This window comes from Eumetopias jubatus, unplaced genomic scaffold (genome assembly GCF_037043125.1).
Source record: "Eumetopias jubatus isolate StellerSeaLion01/CBP00866 unplaced genomic scaffold, mEumJub1_p1.0 scaffold_8, whole genome shotgun sequence".
Lineage (NCBI taxonomy): Eukaryota > Metazoa > Chordata > Mammalia > Carnivora > Otariidae > Eumetopias > Eumetopias jubatus.
Genome location: NW_028274814.1, coordinates 128,959,048 through 128,975,936, shown reverse-complemented (window position 1 = coordinate 128,975,936; position 16,889 = coordinate 128,959,048). Strand labels below are relative to the sequence as shown.

Here is a 16,889-nt window from a genome sequence, read left to right as displayed (position 1 = left end):
AAAGGACGTTCCCTATCACCAGAGAGGGAATTTAGAGCCAAGAGGCTGTGTAAATAAACCTTGTTACTTTTTACTAATTTACTACCCCAGCCCAAAAGCTGTTTAGAATTCCTTACTAACTGAAACTCCCAAATGTAAGTTTCCTTTGTCCTGTCAATTCCTCACAAATGTATTGTCTCTTGTCTACAAAGCATAAAAACTGCCTGCCTTGGTCATTTTTTAGGCCATAATTTCATTATTGGGCCTCTGTGCACATGTAATTAAACTTTTTTTCCCCTCCTGTTAATCTGTCTTGTGTCAATTTAATTCTTACACCAGCTAGAAGACCATGAAGGATAAAAGAAAAATTTTCCTCCCCAGCATCCTCACGTGTTGGAATCAGGTCCAGAAACCTTAAAAGACTACAATATTCCTTAACGCGTGAGATCTGCACAGCCCCCATTAGTCCAGAAACAATCACAGATTATTCCCTTTTCCCTATTGGTCTCCTATTGCCCACAACCTACTCACTAGTACCAGTTTCTGTACCAGTGAATATTGCCAATATTAGAGAAGAAATTATTTTATCAGAAGGTTATTGCATAGCTCACAGGACTGATGGAAATGATGGAAAAGCAGACTCAGAACCAATGTGGAAATTAAAGGAAGCTACAAAGGTAAACCATAATCAAGGCCATGTCTTGGAAAGAATCTGGTTAGGATGCCAGATGTGGGTACTGTCACTCCTGGAAGGCCACTGCTGTTGTCTCCAATTTCCAATTCTACCACAGCCACCAGGAACAATCTCCAATTGACCTGAATGTCTGCTTTGCTCTCTCAGATGGCCAAGTCCTTGATGGGAACATTTGATTAGCTCAGCCTAGGTCACATGCTCTTGCCTTATCTGCCAGAGCGTATGGAGAGGGAATATCATCCTTCTGATAGATATTTGGATATTTCTTATGTTTTCTGGCTGTCCAGTACTTTTTGATCACCCTCTGATCTCTGGGTAATCCACTTCCTCCCCCATGGGTCTCATCTTCCCAAAGTAGAAATCAGAAAAATTCTTTCTCCAGGTTCCTTGGCAGCCTTGGCCCAGAGATGCGACCTCAGCTCCACCCATCAGTAGGGGACAACAGGAGGAAACGGGTTTTGTGTGGAGTGTCCACATTTTGTGGGGTGGCTGGCTGCAAGGTCAAGTTCCCCACGCAGAAGTGGCATACAACCCAAGGCAAAAAGTTGAGTCCCTAATGGGATGCAAGCTCTAACATCTAGAACTCAGTGACAGAACAGCAATTTCCTCATGGGGCCAGTTCCCTAGCATGGTTTTGATGTCATTTCTATTTTTTTAAATTAATTAATTTATTTGTCAGAGAGAGAGACAGAGAGCGAGCACAAGCAGAGAAAGCAGCAGGCAGAGCGAGAGGGAGAAGCAGGCTCCCCGCGGAGCAGGGAGCCCGATGTGGGACTCGATCCCAGGACCCTGGGATCATGACCTGAGCCGAAGGCAGACGCTTCACCGAATGAACCACCCAGGTGTCCCTTGACATCATTTCTAGTCTCGAGCCCGTTTCTTCAGCCCTCCAATAATCTGTAAATCATCCCTCTTCTGCTTTGTCATCCAGGGTCACTTAATGTTGATCACGATCAGGATCCCTGGCTGATAATGTAGCCCTCTTCAATTTCCACATCAAAAGTCGGAATCCCACTCTTACCAAGACTAAAATAGTGGGGATTTCCCCTCCCAATTAAGTGGTATTTTGGGGTGTCCGGCTGGCTCAGTAGAGCATGTGACTCTTGATCTTGGGGTTGTGAGTTTGAGTCCCACATTGGACATAGAGCTCACTTTAAAAAAAAAAAAGGGTATTCGGACTCTGCGAAGCAAAAGAGAAAAAAAAAAGACATTAATACTCCAACACTTAACAACAATCCCTAAACTTGCTATTACTACCCCCATTTTAGAAATGAAATAAATGAAGTCTCAGAGATCAAGCAACTCGAGCAAGATAAGCAGAATTCATCAGGCTCTGATGGCTAGCGAACATTCTAAGTCAGAGCTTTCTAATTTCTAACTATTATTATCCACTATGACACATCTTCTTGTTCGCAGTAAAAACACAACACGACACACAAAAGTCAACAACAAACGCTTTCCTCCAGAGAAAGTACATTATGCCGAGTAGTACATCTTGTGAATTTTCTTTCTTTTTTTAAAAATTTTTTAAGTATTTTATTTATTTATTTGACAGAGAGAGAGCACAAGCAGGGGAAGCGGCTGGCAGAGGGAGAGGGAGAAGCAGGCTTCCCACTGAGCAAGGAGCTTGATGTGGGGCTTGATCCCAGGATGCTGGGATCTTGACCTGAACGGAAGGCAGACGCTTAACTGACTGAGCCACCCAGGTGCCCCAATTTTGTGAATTTTCTAGACAGGTGCATTCTATAGGAAGATTCCAGAAGGTGACCAGACTATGTCTTCACCAAGTTTCATAGCAAGCCGAGGTGGGCTTTGTTTGGCTTGTTCTTGAGTACAGCATCATATTGGTGTCCTGGGCAAGTCACTAAACCTCTCTGAGCTTCATTTTGGTCATCTGAGCAGTGGGGATAATAGAACCACCCCCTTTGTTCTGAGGGTTGAAAGATAATATGCATCTAAAGCACTTAACACAGTGCAGTGTCTGACGTACATTAAATACTCAACAAGTGTTGGCTATTATCCTTGGGTGATCTTTGATAAGAGGCAGAGGCACTGCACAGAGGATTGGATCAGCTAAGGGTCCGGAGGGAGACCAGGGATGTGGTCAGAGCCTCATGTTGGACCAACCTGCTCCTGAATGTCTACCAGAGTGAATCAAGGCTGAGTTTTGTCTTATTTTTTCCCCAGGGAGATAATAACATCCAACCTCCCTAATTCACAGAGTCATTAAGTGGACAAAATAAGATAATGTATGTACAAAAAAAGCACTGGGAAAAAAAGTTAAGAGCTATAAAGTTGCAAGGTATTGTTGTCATTGTGGCTGTTAGTGTTTTTGGAAAGCTTTTACCCTGGTAAATAATAAGACATGCCCTTGAAAGCCCTTTAAATATGTAAGGTCTAAGTGTGTGACAAAAAAAAAAAAAAAAAAAAGTTTAAGGGATTGAAATTAGTCTGGGAAAAGGAAGGCTGAACAGGGTGATTTAATTATTCTTTGTGACTTGAATATTGCCTCCACAAAGAGAGCTGTGACCAAATTGTCTGGTTTCTACCAAGGTCTACACAATAGGAAATTAGTTTCAAGAGCTACCAGGAAGAGATCAGGTTTTAATTCTAAGAAACACTTCCAGAGATTGTATTGGAAAGATTAAAGATGTCCTATGTAAATGCTATTGGTGTAACAGTTGAGGTTTTCCAGAATGAGGAGGCCAGCTGGATGCTTTGAACAAAAAAAGGCCCAGTGGTTTATAAAATAAGATCATGGCTTTTAGTCGAAAGGTAAGGTGGAAGGGACGTGAGTTCCTCAAGATGGAAGCGAGAGCCGAGCAACTAATTGGAGGTGGTCCCAGCAAAGCCAAAATTATTGAAAGGCCATCTCATTCCCACTGGGAAAGGGATGGAAGGTGATGGGATGAGACAGAATATTGCAAACCTACCCAATATGGAGTCGAGGAAATATCAACAGTTTCCAAATAATCTCCCTGCTTAGGACAAGGTGTTTCCAGAATATGGTTGAAGAACAGGCTACATAAGGGGCACCTGGGTGGCTCAGTTGTTAAGCGTCTGCCTTCGGCTCAGGTCATGATCCCAGGGTCCTGGGATCGAGCCCCTGCATCGGACTCCCTGCTCGGCGGGAAGCCTGCTTCTCCCTCTCCCACTCCCCCTGCTTGTGTTCCCTCTCTCGCTGTGTCTCTCTCTGTCAAATAAATAAATAAAATCTAAAAAAAAAAAAAAAAGAACAGGCTACTTATAAGAAGGTTAGGTAGACCTTCTAGCATGGATTAGAGAATGCAGAGGTTAAGGGACCAGGCAGATCATCACAAAGGGTGAAGCTGGGTTACCTTGCATCTCTTCAACACAGGCAAAACTGGAATACAGACAGAGTGCTAGAATATTGTTGGAGAAAATCCCAGAACTGTGTTGAGTTGAATCAGCACTAATTCATGCTAAGTTCAAGGGACCACACTGCTACCCCATTTGTTCATCTCTGTTGATTCTCTTAAATGCCCTCAACAGCTGTTCATGTCCTATTCTCGTCAAGATTGCCCTTCCTACCCCCAGGGTGTAGCCACACTGGCCCGCCTTCTCTCAGTCCCTTAAGCATGCCAAGTCTTCCTCCTACCTCATTGCTCTGCACATGCTGTTCCCTCTACCTGGAATACTCTTTTTTTTTTTCTTTCTTTTTTAACCTGGAATACTCTCTGTCCTCACTCATTGCCTGAATTACTCCTCCTTCAGATCCCCCTAAATGTCCCGTCCTTGGAAAGGCCAGCCTGAACTCCAGCTTTGGCCCTTTTCCCACTGTACCTCCTCCATGTACTCTGTAGCATTTCCCCCATTTACAATTATGTATGTATTTGTGTTTGTCTGCTTAATTGTCTCTCTAACTAGATCATAGCCTCCATGAGAGAAGGAATATATCTATTCTGCTCGCTTTTGCCACCAGGCTAGAAAAGTAGGCCCTCAAAAAAAATCCCTGTTGAACACGTGAGCATTAGAAGAAACTAAAACGTCTCCACTGGAGACATTTTCCACCAGCTTTCAGCATGTCGTTTATTTATGTTGGGCAGGAAAGAGTTAATTCATAACCACATTCGTATCCATGGGAACCTGAGTCCAAAGCAACAATTTGGTTAGGTTAATCTGGCTGGCTTTGGTTTGGCCAATCTGCCCAGCAAGTATGTCTTCTTATGCTTGGTTGAAGTGGACAGATGTTCCCAGGAGAAGCAGTATCTGAATGTCCCACTCTCACAGCCGGCTCCCACCAGGAAGCCAAAGTGTATATTTTTCACTAAAATTCTAACATTTAAGAAATCCTTCAGAAGGTGATGCTCATAAACAAAGTCCCTATAACCAGACCCAAGAAAACAGTAAGTTGTGATCGTCTCCCTCATGAGCATGAAAAAGCTTTGGCTGATCATACATTGCCTTTTGCAACTTTTTACAACAAGATAATATGGAAAAGTGGACCTGTGCATTGAATTATTATTTATATCAACCACATGGCTGCTGGTAGGGATGAAGAAGCTCAGTCATGGGCCACCTTCATTGGGCCAATTGAAGCAGCAGGAGCTTGAAAAGCAGGGATAGACCCTTCAGCACAACCCCCACCCGCTGCGTTCCGATTGAGAAGCTCTAGGTCTCAACTAACCAGAGTCTGGAAGGTGGAGTCCTCACAGGCAAAGCAGGATAGGGAAGCGCAGTGAAGAAGAACTGGGAACTCTAGTTTTGAGTATCAGAGAGCCAGGTGGCAGGGAGAGAGGAGATTCATCCTCAAATGAGCAAGCCACAGAAGACACAAGTCGGCTGTGGGGTGGGCGGGGCCGGGAGACATTGGGTCAAGAATTGTTTGTGCATATCAATCTCTGTCCAGCTGTGGATCCGGAAAACAGTTCAAAACTACCACTCTGAGAGTTGAGCTAAGGGGAATCCGTCACCAGTGTATTGGTAAACACTGGGTGTCAATGGATTTGTTCTTATTTGAGGATAAATGAGCAGGAAACAACCACCACATGAAGCCAGTGAAAAACACTGCAGAATCAGAGAGAGGGAAGAACATCCTAAAGACCTAAGGAAAGAAGAATTCTCTCAAAATGATTTACTATAGGAAATAAAGTAATGCTTTAGAATCTGCTTAACATCTATAAAACTAGAGCAGAAAGGCCAAGATGTCAAGACAAAGAAAATGAAATTAAAAGGGAGACAGCTGACATAAATAACAATTGAAAGAACAAAAAATGAAGTACAAATAGAAAAATTAAAATCTACAATGAGGCAGTAGAGAGCAGAACTGAGCATATGGAAATGTAGGTCAATGCCAGGGAGGATGAAGCAGGGTAGCCTTCTCAAAAGGCATATATAAATAATCAGGGGTTAAAAACCATGAGATGGTGGACAGCATCTCTATTAGATGACACACACAGACAAATATAGGAAGCTAACCTGCATCTTTGTCCACTCCCTCCCTAGCCCTTAGCCAAGGTTGTGAGCAACCTTTAAAAAGCCCCTGGAGCTTTGTTCTTGTGGCTGGGAGATGTGTCCCCACATTCATCTCTTAGCCTATGTTATGACCTCCTTAATTTGTCCTAGTGCTCACGCTTTGTAGAGGCAATATGGCACAGTGGTTAAGAGCTCAGACTCTAGAAATAAACTGCCTGTGTCTGGAATCCAATCCTACTGTTACTGTGTGAAATTTGTAAGTTATCTAATTTCTTTATGTCCTCATTATCTCCTCTGCAAAATGGCCACAAGGATGATAATAACAGTAACTACCTCAGAGGGTTTAGTGTAACTAAATGAGCTAATGCACCAAAGTGTTTTGAAGAGTGCTAAGTGGATTGCAAATCCATGGTAAAGCATTATTCAAATCTTTTGCATTGTCACTAGTTTCTTCCTTTCTGCTGAAACTGATTGATACTTCAGGATTGATACCTCATTTGAGAATTTCAAGGGATGCTCTGGACTTTGGGTTTTCCCTTGGCTCTACCCTCTGGAGTCCATGGAGCTTTCCGATACTCCCAAAACCCCAGTCTGGGGCTAGGATCCCAGATCCCCACAGAGGGGAGTCAAACTAGAATTATAGATATTTTGGGGAAAGAACTAGAATAAATAAGACAGAAGTAAACTTAAGTTAGTAAGAAATATGCTCAGATTTACTTTGTGGAGGTAATTTGGTTAGCATGTAGGAAATGGGAAAGGCTAGTTTAAGGAAATTGAAGATAGTTGGGTGGCAATATTCCAGGTGAAAGATAAAGGTCTGAGCTAAGGTAGTAAGTAACAGTTTGGATGAAGTATTTGAAGGATGTTTTGAGGGTAGAATGAACAAGTTGGTGACTGAGGATAAACAGTAGATGAAGTAAGTCAAAGTTAAGAATTTAACTCATCACTTTTTAATATTTTTCTTTCCTCTGTCCACTTGGCTGTGAGCCACTAAAAGAGTAAGAACTGTCTTTATTCTTATTAAAATCCTCAGTGGTCAACATAGTAACTGACACACAGCAGGGATTCAGACACTGTTCGTCAAATAAATTCTAGACCCAAATTAGCTTTCTAGTCTCTGATCCCTCAAATAATTGTGTCACCTTAATCAATCACACCTTCTATTTAACATCTTAGCTGTTTCTCAAAGCTTGAAACTCCTTCCCTTTACATATGGTCAAATCTTGCCAAGCCTTCAATGCCCAACAAGAACCTCCTGCTTTTAGAAGTCTTCCAAAGGCCAGACGGAACATGGTGATCTCTCTTGTCCAAATTCATAGCACTGCTTGTCCTTACTGTAGCTTTCAAGAATACTCAAGGACAACTCTTTGGATTTATCTCATTTTTGCAAAGTCATTTGACCCTTCAAAGTAAATGCTTTGTCCCCCGAATTGGATTTGGAAGTTCTCAAACAGGAACACATCCACGTTTCCTTCTACTTGCTCTCCCCACTATGCTTACCCCATAAAGTGCATAGCACAGTACTACTGTATGATAGTAGCTACCCAATAAACTATGGATGGGGCACATGATTCTAAATATTCAGATTATGTTTTTTAATCTTCTTAAGCAAATAATTTTTAAAACTATGGTTTAAGATGAGAAATCCTTGACTTTCTAGCAGGACTAGGTAGGACACTAACAGAAACAGCTCTTGCCTGGCTTCCAGGCATGCCCTATTCTGCCATCAGAGAGACATATTGGAGCCCTGGTTTTGGGAGTTTAACTGGGACACCATGATTTGCCCTGTCCACACAGAGGTCATCAGTTCAAACCCACTAGTTCTGTGACTAGAGCATACTCAAGCCCAAACATACAGAAATAAAAGCCAAAGGTCCAATTGCCATGGGGGAGAATGGAATGGTCACAGGAACTTTCAGCCATCATCAGTTCTCAAGTCAGGTTCTTGCTGGAATGTAGATCTGCCAAAGTCAAAGCAAAGGTTCTAGAGGCAGGCTCCAGCTCCCACGATAAAAATGCTGGCAGAGGGACACCTGGGTGGCTCAGTTGTTAAGTGTCTGCCTTTGGCTCTGGTCGTGATCCCGGGGTCCTGGGATCGAGCCCCGCGTCGGGCTCCCTGCTCGGTGGGAAGCCTGCTTCTCCCTCTCCCAACTCCCCCTGTTTGCATTCCCTCTCTTGCTGTCTCTCTCTCTGTCAAATAAATAAATAAATAAATAAATAAATAAATAAAATCTTAAAAAATGCTGGCAGAAACTATGGGGTAGGGGCAAAGATGGAGAAAGAGCTAACTGAGCAGGCTGAGCCTTCACTCCAGACTCTGCAGGCGGTTGGAACGATAAATACATCCTTGTGCAAAGGGACGTTGTAGTTGGGCAGATCAACCACATGTGACAGATGGTGGGGAGAGTGTGGGACCTGCAGGTTCTAGGTCTGTTCACACCAAGCATCAAATAGCAAATTATTTCCAAAAGAAATGTCACTCTGGAGGAGAGGGAGCTCCTTGTACCCTTGTAGGATCAGCTGTTGTCACATCCAGGAATAGGGAGGATGAGAATTGCTAAGTCTGAGTCTTTGGGCGGCAGGCCCTTTTACCTATATCGGTTAGGATGTTTTTGGATGCAAGTATGAGAAACCTCAACAAAAACTTACACAGTAGGTGGATGTATTGGCTCATGTAAATGAGGAATTCATAGGATAGGTTCCTAGGGTTGCTCCTATTTGGTGTCATCAAGGGTCCTAGAGAAGGCCCTATTGGTTGGTACCCACGAGTCACTTCCTTCCCTCCTTTGCTAACAAACTCAACAGTGTTCCATCTCCAGAAGGGGAATCATGACTAGCCCCAGTCAATCCTAAGGGAGAAATCTAATAAAAGACAAAGGACTTTTTGCTTTTTTCTCATTGCTTTGGATGCTGGCTTGAGCACATGATGTTTAGAGCAACCGCAGCCATTCCGTGACCATGAGGCAACATGTAAAGCCAACACACAGAGGATGGCAGAATGGCAGACTAGAGAGAAAGATCTTAGGTTCTTGATGAAATCATAGAGCTGCTGTTTCAAACGTGGACCTGCCTACTTTGAGATTTCTCATTATGGGAGATTATTATTTAAAGTCTTATTACCCGGGTATTTTGTTACTTGCAGCCCAAAGCAATCCTAATTGACACAGATTGATTTTTTTCCCTCTCGGTGCACTGCTGCTCTCAGTGTTACTTTTATCTGTTGTGGCAGCAAAATGGCTAAAGTTTGTAACAATAGACAACACAGGCCAGAGGTGCCAGAACACTTAGGAGTCCAGCATCCCAAATAAGAGTCCTGAGAGTCAACTTGATTGGACTAGCCTAGGCTGTCTACTCAGCCTTGAACCCATGATGGTGATCAGGATATGGAATGCATCGATTAGCTTATGCCCTTCATGTCTGCTCTTGGAACTGGGGATACGTCAGGTTCAAAATAAGATTTGGATTCTTTTAGCCATTGTTGGTGCCTTGCTCATATCCCCTAGGCCCACCTGGGGGATCACCTCCATCTTTGATGGACAGTTTCCATATACACTGAAGGTTTCCTATCTTAAGCACCTGTTCCTCTCTGCTATGGATAGTCTCTGGTCATGCGAGCATGGAGAAGGCTGGAACTAACCAGTTCCCAGGAGCAATGCTCAACAGATGAAGGGATTTGGAGGATAATTACTTCTCTAGGTTTCCTTACCCTTATTGGAACAATCCTGAGTTATGTTCTACATCTCTGTTTTCCAACACAGTAGCTAAAAGCCACGTGTGGCTATTTACATTTAAGTCAATTAATATTAGATAAAATTAAAAATTCATTTCCTAAGTTATACCAGCCTCATTTCAAGTACACAATAGCCACTAGTGGCAACGATATTGGACAGTGCAAATATATAACATTTCCATCACACAGGTCTTTTGGACAATGCTATTCTACACATTCTCTGAGTGTCCTTGTCACAACTAAGCACCCCTTGACCACGTATTAATTTACCCTTACTGGCTTCCTGCCCTTTCTCGTTTCATTCCTTCACATCTTCACTGGGCTTCTTGGAATCAACTTCCAAATAAGCTTCTTGCACCCAAATCTTTGTCTCAGTGTTTACCTTCTGGGGACCCCTACTAACATCATACTCTCAGGAAGAAGAAAGGGAAGATGGGATATTGTTGAACACCAACAATTGTCCTTTACATCCTGGTTACTCAAAGTGTGGTCCCTGGACAGGAATTTGTTAGAAAAGCAGAATCTCATGCTCTGCCCCAGGCCTACCAAATCAGTATCTGCGTTTTAAGAAGATTCCCAGGTGATGGGTATGCACACTGAGGTTTGAGATGTCCTGCTCTCTGGGTCTTTTAGAGAGGCGGGGTGGGCGGGAAATCAGAACTGAGAAAATTTACCCACACAACTGTGACTGCCATTTAAACAGGGTTTTATTTTGGTTTTTGTTTGCCTAAAAGCTCCAAAGAAGTATATTTCACCATTTTTTTATTTCAATACTTTGATGCCTTTACCAATGTTTGAATATATATATAATAATAATAATTATTATTATTATTATATATTTTTTCATTTTTGTCTTGGGTCTTCTGGCCCACTAACTTGAGGCCCCCTTTTCTTCCTAGGCGCCAAGACCTGAGGATAAAAGCTCACACTGACCTTTAAATTGACCTCTTCAGCACTGATTTTCCTTTTCTGTCTCCACAGGGCCTTTACATTCCCAGTGAAGCACTTTATCATAAGGTGATCAGGGAGCTATGTACTTGACAAGGTTTTTACCCTGATGGACTTTCACATCCAGTAAGTGAATAAAACCTTTCTTCTAAAGACAATGGGATTCTCTCTCTAGAGCCAAATTTGGTCTAATTAGCTGGCTCTGAGGTTTGCGGTGGCAAGTCTTCTGGAAGTTAATAATGCTATTTTGAGAATACCTGTATGTTGCCTGCTTAATGAACATGATGATGGGAACATAAACTATTTTTCATTCCACTAAGAAAGACTTTATCCCTATTCCCCATCTCACGTCTCAGTGCTAGACTTGCTTTGTTTTTAGTTAACTTATGTTCAAATCACACTTTCATTAGTGTTAATTCAGTGGCTTTTGCAATGTTCTTTAAATCTTCAGCTAGCAAGTGGCTTGTTTCCTGCTTAGATCTGATGGAGGCCTTTTATTTTGCTCAGAAATGTCTTTTGATGATTGGCCTGAATGACAGAGGAATGTCTCACACCATGCACTTACATTTTCACTTGAAACGTGTCTGGATTGAACATCTTTTGCAGATATTTCTCCAGCATTGGTTGAAGGATAACTAGCCTGCTCTCTATCTGTGCAACCTGAGTGCTGTTTGATTCTTGACCCTTATAAGGACATTGTAACCTTATTTACTGGTAAGATGTGAGAAAAACATTATGTGACGGCTAAATCTTCTGAAACCTTGAAAATTTGATTGCTAGATATGGAAGTCTACAAAACAATTTGAGCAACTTTACGATCAGGCCTGATACTCAGTTATTTTGGCAAATAAAATGTTACTATTTAAAATATTGAAATCCTTCCATACGGGCTGTTAAATGTCCCCTGCAGTAAGTCCCCCAGTCCCCACACCCTGCCCCTCTACCTCAGCTGCTACAGTTTTTTCCCAAAACCATTCCTTCCTCCCACCACCATTTCACCAGAACCTAGCATCAAAGAATTAGTACTTGGCCTACCAGGCCCCCAAGACCCTGCTCTAGTGCTGATGCCCCATGGCTGACTTGACTTCCCATAAGTTGGTTGGCAGGTGCCCTGCTGTTATAGGTTGTATAGTTTTCCTATCACCCCTGTGAGGACTTCTTGCTTTCCCTACCTAGCACTTGAACAACGTTCAAAACATTCACAAAACAGCTCTGAAATCTTAGAAATGAGGTTCTATTTGGAATAGTAAAAGTAATTGGGTTGACTTTAAGATGGTAAGAGTATCAGGCCACCTTCATCTGGATGAGTGCAATATTCTTTATTATTATTATTGTTATTATTATTATTATTATTATTGGAGGCAAGAAAAGAATTGGGAAAAAGGGACTCTGGTCTTTTATTTCTTAATTTTTTGAAATATTTTATCTTATTTTATATTTTATTTTATGGGGGGGACTCTGGTGTTTTAAAATGTAAAATCCAATCTTCCTCCAGACTTTGCATCATGTTCTTTATTCCATTCCAGTTCCTTGAGGTTCACAGAAATTGAGACCAGGAAAAGCGGAGGTAAGAGCAGGTTTCCGGCTTCCTCTTTGAGATGCCTTTAGGGCCCCCTAGTGGCTGTTTTAAGACAGTTTTGTTTTGTTTTGCTTTGTTTTAGGATTAGGTCTCCTTGACCCTGATTTAAAAAAAAAAAAAAAAAGGACCTTTCTGAATTTCTCCTGCGACAGGTGCAATAAGTGTGTGGAGAGAAATAGATAACGGTTAGTTTAAAGGGCTCAATATTTTTTCACTTCTCAGTTCTTAGCAAAAGCAGTGCAGAATCTTTAGAAATAGATATATCACCTTACATATTTTATGCTGCATTTCTCATACTATATTATGTCATAGCTGAAGTCCTTTTAAGACATTTCCATCCTGGTTTGTGTCAAAGGGCTATAATTCATAGGTAAGTACATCTTACCTTAGGCTTTATACACACACACGCACCTACCCATCCCGTTGGTGGGGCAAAGGGATTCTTTTTATGTGGGGGCTTCACATATTAACAGAAGGGCTCCGTTTGTGGAATATTTCACCCTGACAACATTCCTATCATTTAGAACATTAAATATGCCACTGAGTTCAAACACTGCAATACTGAACTGATAGAGCAAAGCTTTATGCATTTAAGGTGCCTATTGACTGATGCAAGTAATTTTTGTGAGATCCTCTAATCATGAAATATGTCTTCAATGTATCTTATTGACCAGAGTGAATATTGCTCCCTAGCTCACTATGGTCCTATTTTTCTTTCTAAAATCCAGTCTAGACAATGCACTACCCTTCGGTAATTATAATTGAGATGTTTCTTTACCAGATGCTTATCTTTTAGTTTAGTTTCTGATATTATTCCATTATTTCTCCTTTACTTGTAAATTTCAGGTCTCTCTCCCCTTCCTCAGTCACGTTACCATTATTAATATGTAATGTATTGTAATAATGCATTTTACACCACTAACGAAGTGAAGCAAAGCAAAGAATAAAAAGCAAGCCCAAATTCTTGCTTTAACTTTACCCGGTTCCAGGGCGGGGGTTGGAGAGGGGGAGGAGGAAGAGTAGGAAGGACGGTCGACCCGCAAAAAATAAAAATGATCTCCTTGTTTTCAGCGCGTTCTAGAACAGAGCTGCACGTCAGAGGAAGAACCGAGCAGCATTCGAGCTAAAAGGATTGGCATTAAACTTTGACACTTTAATGGTCTCTAGAATATTAGATAATATTTTATCATATAACGTTCTTCTCCGACACGGTAGTGACATCAAAACCAGATACGATCTCCTATCCCTGCAAATGTGAAGGGTGAGACTCAGCCCCGCGGAGATAAGGCAGCAGGACCCCAGCTTCACAGTGAACTTATCCTGAAGCTCCAGAGCAAGCGTTTTTTACTTCTTCGCCGGGGACGCTGCTGTGTAACCGCTACCTTCTTTTTGCATTCTCCTCTGCTCGGTCTGCCGCTGAGATTAGGTAAACAGCGCTCGGGAGCTGGGGAAGAGCGGGTGGTGGTGCACGAGGGGTGGGGGTGGGGGGCATTGGGGCGGGGGGTCGTTGCCTAAAGAGGCTGGAAGGAAGGGAGGGCATGGAGGAAGGGTCCCGGCTGGGTCGAGCTGAAGGCCGAGAGCGGGGTTACTTGGCGGGAGCCAGGTCCCGAGCGGAGTGAGGGACCAAACCTCCGAAACCCTTGGGCCCCCAGCCTGACCTCTGGGGAGTGTGGTCGGTACCGCAGCCCCAGCTCGGCGTCCTTTCCTTATGCACCTCTCCTCTGCCCCCCTGCCTTGCACTTTATCTCTGCTTTTGCATCCTTTCCCTGCCCCTTCCGAGAGTAAGGTGGGCTTCCCCTTGCCTCATCTAAGCCCTAGAACCGAGAAAGAGAGAGAGGCACGCGGAGGCGAGGCTGGGACCCGGCGCCCGGCGGGCCGGGGAGGGGTGGGGACCCGGGAGGGAAGGGGACCCCAGAAGCCCTGGGACGAGCTGAGGAAAAACCCGGGAGCTGGATCGCGCGCCGGAGCTCCGGTCTCCCAGTCAGAGTTGCCCATCCCTCTGCGTCCTTCTGTGCCGGCCTGTTCTCCCCTCCTTCGGGTTTTTCTCTCCAGGCCTCCTCCTTCCATCCATTGTCACACCCCCGCCTCCTTTGCCCAGCCGATTTCACCCACTCCTTCCGTAGCTTCGTAGCTTCGGAGGACTCTCGGCGCCCCACTCTCGGCTTTAGGGCTGGGAGGCTGGAAGTCCATTCAGTGGGATGTCGCGCGCGGGGCTCTTGTGCCAGGAAGGAGAGCAAGAATGAAATCGGAACGGGGAGGGGCGTGTTGTGCGTGCATGGGTGTGTGTGGGGGGGGGGGGCAAAGAAATGCAGTTTTCCCGAAAGAACAGGGAGGCTTGGACCAGATTCTTGGATACAGAGCCGCAAAGAATGCTGTCAAAGCCCTTCATCGTGGCTCCTCGCAGCCTCAGGCTGCCCCATACCCTGCCCACCTCGGAGAGAAGCGGCGACCCGAGTAAGAAGTGGAGGCGGGGAAACTTCCTACTTCCCACGACGGCGGTTTTGTACAAGGGGGAGTGGACAGGCTGCACGGCCCTGCGAGCCTGCCGGCGTCTAGACAGCGGCAGCTGCGGACCCGTCCCTCTTCCCTTCCCCCCTCTTTCCGCGAGGCTGGCCAAGCCCGAGGCGGCCGGGAGCGGCCGGGGTGGGGGGAGAAGGGCGGGGAGCTCCCAGCTTGCACCCTTTCATCCGGACCCCGGCCGGGATCCCGGCTCCGGATGTTGCATCCACCCGCGTGCGAGCGAGCTAGAGAAGTAGAAGGGAGGAGCCTCGCGCGAGGGGGCGGAGCCCAGGCGGGGGTGGCCTCTCAGTCCGTGCAACTGCGGCTCCTGCCATTGGCCGGCCGCGCCGTCACGGGGTGGAGGCGGGCGCCGAGGCGCGCGCTGGCCCCGCCCCCGCCCGGAGCCCGGCCCGGGCTCGCGGTCCCCCCCAGCTGCACAGACATGACACAGACACACAGTCACTGCAGCTGCTGAGCGAGCCCGGCGTTCTGGGCACGCGGCGGCGGGGCCAGCCCGGAGCACGGACCCCAGCGCCCGCCTGCACCCCCCTCCCCTGCTGGCCCCCGCGCGGCGGCCCCCTCCTGGCCGGGCGCGGGAGGCGGGGATCGCGCGCCGGCTCCGGCCAGCGGCGCCCGGCTGCAGGCTGCGGCTACAGCGGCCGCCCAGCTCCGAGCGCCGGGCGCTCGGGGAAGCCGGCGCGTCTCGGAAGCGGCGGCGGCGGCGGCGGCCGAGGCCGGCGAGCGCTCCCGGCGGCAGCGGGGCCGCCCGCCTCGGCTCCCCGCACCCACCGCGCTGCGCCCCGCCTCCGCTCCGGTGACCTTCCCGGGGCGCCTCCCCCGGCCCCGCGCCCCCGGCCCCGCGCCCCAGGCCGGGGCGAGGCCCTCTCCAGCGCCTCCTTCCCGCGGAGCCGCGGGCGGGCGGCGCAGGCCCGGGGGGAGGGGGCGCCGCGGCCGGCTGCAGCCTCTCCGCCGCCGCTCTCGGCGTCCGGCCCGGTCGGACTGCCGCTGCCCTGCCGCCGCGCGGAGCCCGGGCGCCCGAAGCTGGGGGCGCGGCCGCGCTCGCCTCGCGGGGCCGGGAGCGGGCAGGCCCTGCCCTGAAGGGGCGAAGCGTTGGGGAGCGCGGGAGGTGGAGCCGGCCCCGGCGGCCGCCCCGCGTCTCTCCCCAGCGCCCCCTTCCCGGACCCAGCCCGCGGCGGACGCAGGCCCCTGCCCATGAGGGGCGCCCCCGGCTCGGAAGAGTCCTTGGGGCAGGGAGCAGCTCCAGGCAGCGGCGCCGGAGGGAGAGAAAGAAGGGACAGTGCTCAGCTTGGGCGGCCCGGACCCTCCCCGCAGCGTTTGGAGCCGGGGGCCGCCCCGAAGTCTGCGCTTGGCACCGCCGCTTGAACTAGGGCAGCGCCTGCTGGGACCCCGACCCGGACTCCCTGCGCCTTGTAGGCGGCGGCGGCGGCCGCGCCGCCGCGCCATCCAGCTCTTACGCGGTCTCCCTGTGTTTGGCGGCAGTCACGGCCAAGGTAAGAGCCCGGGGGTGCTTGAGAGCCTCGTCGGGGGCGCCCTGGTGAGCGGCACCGGACAAGTTCTCCGAACCTGTAGCTGGTATCCCCTGTGAGGGCACACCCTCAACTCCTGGGTCAGGAGCCCTGGACAGGCCGGAGATGCAAGTCCACAAGTCTCTGATGTCCCCAGGACCCTTCTCAGGGACTGCCCCGCTCCTAGGCACGTAGGCTGCTAACCGGGGGCAAGGAAGGAGGAGTTTCTCGTCCACACCGGGAGGTGGTGTGCCCGAATCTCGCACCCGCCCCCACCCCAAGTCCCCGCAGCTTGTTAGCTGTGGGCACCTGTGCTTTGGGGATCCTACTGTGTTTTTCGCTGTCCCTCTTGGGTGATCTTCACCTGCCTTTCCTGGTGTGATGCTGTAAAGAACTTTTCTTTGCTCCTTGTGGTAGAGAGTCAAGGCGATTTAGGGTGAGCAGCCAGAGCTTTCTAGTCCCTCTATAGGACAGAGTGGTTGGATGGCAGCGCTCTCT

At 47.2% G+C, this 16,889-nt stretch overlaps 1 protein-coding gene across 1 annotated transcript in view; it reads left to right on the top strand.

The window, feature by feature from the left end:
- The first annotated feature begins 16,330 nt into the window (after positions 1-16,330).
- Positions 16,331-16,889, top strand: part of LOC148163811 (xylosyl- and glucuronyltransferase LARGE1-like) — a 304,191-nt gene continuing 303,632 nt past the window's right edge. Inside the window, exon 1 of the mRNA XM_088025737.1 lies at positions 16,331-16,376. The gene's annotated coding sequence lies outside the window, so the exon portion shown is untranslated. The remainder of the gene's footprint in view (positions 16,377-16,889) is intronic.